The sequence below is a fragment of the Staurois parvus genome, unplaced genomic scaffold (genome assembly GCF_062004578.1).
Source record: "Staurois parvus isolate SC_StPar_1 unplaced genomic scaffold, SC_StPar_1.0 ptg000449l, whole genome shotgun sequence".
NCBI lineage: Eukaryota > Metazoa > Chordata > Amphibia > Anura > Ranidae > Staurois > Staurois parvus.
In genome coordinates, this window is record NW_028318245.1 from 2,460,001 (window position 1) to 2,464,701 (window position 4,701).

The 4,701-nt window shown below is 44.7% G+C and overlaps 1 pseudogene across 1 annotated transcript in view; it reads right to left on the reverse strand.

Annotated features, from left to right (window-relative positions):
- LOC149453299 (uncharacterized) overlaps positions 1-4,148 on the reverse strand; it is a 17,972-nt pseudogene extending 13,824 nt beyond the window's left edge. Inside the window, exons 1-7 of the transcript XR_016314679.1 lie at positions 3,125-4,148; positions 2,815-3,011; positions 2,561-2,710; positions 2,302-2,445; positions 2,064-2,202; positions 1,713-1,810; positions 1,027-1,165 (exon numbers count right to left, since the gene is read on the reverse strand). The product of XR_016314679.1 is annotated as an uncharacterized LOC149453299 (transcript). The remainder of the gene's footprint in view (positions 1-1,026; positions 1,166-1,712; positions 1,811-2,063; positions 2,203-2,301; positions 2,446-2,560; positions 2,711-2,814; positions 3,012-3,124) is intronic.
- Positions 4,149-4,701: the final 553 nt, after the last annotated feature.

Sequence of the window (4,701 nt, forward strand, 5' to 3'; positions counted from 1 at the left end):
GCGTAAACCGTTTTATATACACATTTTACTCGTGAAGATGAGTGCCGGCTATACCAATCCTCAGTCCACATCTCTTCCAGGCTGTTATTAGGGAAAGGAGATCAGTGAACGAACATTTGTTGTTCTCCTGTCTATGTGGTGACACCCACCATGGAGGTCCTGGTCCCACAGGCCATGTCACTGACCGGCTGTGATTTTATGAGCAGCCAGTGCCCATAGCAGGGAAAGCATGCCAGTAAAAAATATGGCTCAGAATTGTGCATGTGCAGTCCCGGAGACATCGGAGACCATCCGAGTGCACTTCATGCTACTGTGTGTGTTCGGGCAGCCGGGAGGGCAGGGGGTTTGGTGGAGGCGGTGGACTGAGCGTGAGCGCCAGTATGTGATGTCATCTGTTATGGAGCCCAAGCCTCCCGTGTGACAATGTGGGATGGTCACGGATGAGCGCAAAGGCAAGCAGGGGACTGTTTGTCGGTCAGACTGTCAGTGCTGTTCTGGACTTTGTCGGGACCACCTCGGCCTGACTTGGGAGCGTCACGGAGTATGGTAGTCAATTTCATATGTGTGCCACCGCCTGCCTGCCTGCCTGCCCATTATCTTCTCGCCTTCTTGTCTGTCCCCAAACCAGGAAGGGGGGGCTGTTTTCGTAGTTCTCCTACTCATAGGCTGTTCAAAGTGCCGGGAAGACACTGTGAGCTTTGGAGCACCATTGGTCTACCTCCAGGGGAATTCTACCCAGGCTTACATTTATTTTTTGTAGACTACAAGCTCCGGTCTCCTCCTCCATATATCTCTTCAGAAGCAAGAAGTGACGTGTGGGGGAAGGTACATCACAGCACCAAGTGTTAACCCTTGAAACACCACACATTAACCCTTTATTAGGCACATATTTAACCATTTAGCACCTGCCTGCAGGACGATGTGAAGATCTGAGAATTATCTAACATTTTTCCTTTAAACTACAAATCTTCTACTCAGAAGTAAAATGAGATTGTGACCCGTTTCTTCCATAGTGCCTGTACTTACCTGTGTTGATAGGTGGGGAAATTTCTTCCTGTTCACTTTTCATAACCATCCCAACCTCCGCAGACGGCTGATCCCCCCCCACATACATCTCCTCTTCTTCCTCTTTAACCTCAGATTTTATATTAATCCGTTCTTCACCCTAAACCCCAAAATAGTAGAAAACATCTGTTAAAATGAACTCAAGGCAGATATAAAAAGACACAAATGACAGCAGCTTTGTGTTCCCTACTACATCATTAAATGTGTTAAAAATAAATGTAAGCAGTGTAAGTACCTGAATGGCACCTGGTATCAGGCTCTTGCAGTATCTGTATATAAAAGCTCAGATTGGGAGAGGGAGCAGCAGAACAAGGAGCCACTCAACTGTGCTGTTGTTCTATCAAGGGACATGCTGATAGCAGGAGAGAGCAGAGTGACAGAGAGATGAGCTCATCAGTCTGCTGCTTCTCCTTTCACTATCCAGTCACAGGCTGGGGGAGGGACAAGACAGGAAGGTGTTACAATCCCCACCCCCATTCTTCAGATCAGTAAGGTGCTTAAAGAAGCTAGCAACAGGAATGGTGGGTGGGGGGGAGGGGCAAAAGCTGCATTTCAGATATAAAAGTAGACATTAAAACAAGAGAATACATAGAAGAATGTCATCTCAAAAGCATAGAGTACATATTTAGGTCTAGATGCCCACCTACCTGATGATGGTGAGGGATGGTGTGATTTTCCTGTGTGGAATTCCGGGAATACAGAGGACGGGGACATCTCTCTGGTGGGTTCCCATGACTGGATCCATCTGTAGGAAACACACACACTGACTGAATCCATTGTTTCTATGTGTTTATCAGATGATGGGGGATCTAGGTGGAGCCTCGGTACTGCTCTTTCCTTTACAATAAAGTCTCCTCTTACCCGGTGATGTGAGGGGCGGCTGATTGTCCATCATGACGTCCTTGTAGAGATCATACTAACTGATGTAAAAGCCTACATATCCCCAATCAGCAATATATATCCATGAACACGTTCTGTATTTAGTGTTCATTACTCACCTGTGCTGATATCTAGAGAAGGTTCCTCTTTAGTTGTCACCATCACCCCAACTTCCTTCATAGACTCCTGATGACCCATCAAAGTCATCACTTCTTCCTCCTCTTTAACCTCATCTTTCACAGACATCTGTTCTTCATGCTAAACCAACAAAAAGAAAGGAAACTTGACGACCAATAGGATAAGAGAAGAGAATAATCTCATACAGTCAGGAGCCACTTTTATGTTCTTCCCATCTACCTGATGATGGTGAGGGATGGTGTGATCTGCCTGTGTGGAATCCCAGGAATACAGAGGACCACCCTCCTCCATAGACTGCTGAGATCCAATCACCAGTGTCTCTTCCTCTTTAATCTCAACTTTTATGTGTTTCAGTTCTTCATCCTAAACCCCAAAGATGTTGGAACACAATTGTAAAAAGGAGCAAGATATCACATAGAAGAGTATCATCTTCAAGATTAGAATTCTCTCGGAGTTCCAACTGCTTAGTCCCATCTACCTGATGATGGTGAGGGATGGTGTGATATTCCTGTATGGAATCTGGAGAATAAAGAGGACCACCCTCCTCCATAGACTGCTGACCTCCACTCTTTGACATCTCTTCTTCTTCCTCTTTAATCTCAGCTTTGATGTCTTTCAGTTCTTCAACCTAAACCCAAAGATGATGGAATACATTTATGAAAAAGAAAATAGAAATAACAGAAAAATAGCGTAGAAATCATTTTAAGGTTCTAGTTGCTCAGTCCCACCTACCTGATGGTGAGGGATGGTGTGATCTTCCTGTGTGGAATCTCGGGAATACAGAGGTCTAGGATATCTCTCTGGTGGGTTCCCATTACTGGATCCATCTACCTGATGGTGGTGAGGGATGGTGTAATCTTCCTGTGTGGATTCCCGGGAATATAGAGGACGGGGACATCTCTCTGGTGGGTTCCCTTGACTGGATCCATCTGTAGGAAACACACACACTGACTGAATCCATTGTTTCTATGTGTTTATCAGATGATGGGGGGGATCTAGGTGGACCCTCCATACTGCTCTCTACAATAAAGTCTCCTCTTACCCTGTGATGTGAGGGGCGGCTGATTGTCCATCATGACGTCCTTGTAGACATCCTTGTGTCCTTCTATATACTCCCACTCCTCCATGGAGAAATAGACAGTGACACCCTGAAACCTTATAGGAACCTGACACACACAATGATATAGTCACCATCCAGACACATCCCTTGTCTGTTACTGGAGAACGTCCCAGCATTCCCGTTACCGCTCACCTCTCAGCAGATCATGGAATTCATTGGTGACTTCTACAATCTTCTTGCAATTCTTTCTCTTGGGTTTCAGGGAATGAGGTGAAGGCACTGTGATGGTTAAATGGTCACCAGATTTCACCAGAGTATTGCTCTGCATTGAAAGCAAACAGTAATGTTTTTTCATTTAACCTCTCAAGATCCTCTTCACCTCTCCGGTCAGGTCCGTGTTTTATTAATAGAGATAAGAATGATGTCATGTGACCTCCCAGAATCCTCCTCACCTCTCCGGTCAGCAGGCAGATGATCTCCAGGGTGAGGTTTAAAGTAGAATTCCAGCTAAAGCCTAACTAGTCTTAAAATGCTCCCTACCTCCTCTTAACACTTATACCAACTATCCTGCATGAAAAAAAATGTATATACTTACCGATTTTCAGCCGACTTCAGCTGCAGAATAGACCAACAATGTCTGTAAAGCCAGAAGCTGACATTACCTTTAGGCTCCCATGATGCAGCCGGACACATGAAAGCCGAATCATGTGACCGAACCAAAGTGGGTTGAGAGAAGGTTCATATATATATATATATTATACTTTTGTTTTATCCAGAATAGTTCATTTAGGTGTTTAGAGGAAAGATGGTGAATTTTTTTGAAGATAAAAGATTTCAAAGTGACTATGGAGAAAGAGGACGGACATCACAGAGACTATGGAGCAAGAGGACAAACATAATGGGTGTAAATATAAAATAAGATTTTACCACCTCCTCTGCTGCCTCCTCTCTACTTCATACTCACAGCTCTGGAAACTTCCTTTTTAAACCTTTACATCACTTCCTGTCTGTCTATCACTTCCTGTCTGCACCTGACACCACTTCCTCCCCAATTGTGGGATCACTTCCTGTGTCGGTACAATCAGGCTCTTCCTGTCTCTGTGTTCCACTCCATATGTCCCCATCCGCTCTATAATAGGAAAGTTCTCCACCTTGACAATAATGGCATTAAAGGGGGAGTCCCGTCTATTATCAGCATGTGATTATTATAAGAGAACAGGCTCTAGATGGACAGTTGGATAAATGGTTCTATATTTAGGACGTATCCGGTCTATAAACCAGAGGCTCTGGATGGACGGTTGGATAAATGGCTCAATATTTAGGATGTATCCGGTCTATAAACCAGAGGCTCTGGATGGACGGTTGGATAAATGGTTCTATATTTAGGAGGTATCTGGTCTATAAACCAGAGGCTCTGGATGGACGGTTGGATAAATGGTTCTATATTTAGGAGGTATCCGGTCTATAAACCAGAGGCTCTGGATGGACGGTTGGATAAATGGTTGTATATTTAGGACGTATCCGGTCTATAAACCAGAGGCTCTGGATGGACGGTTGGA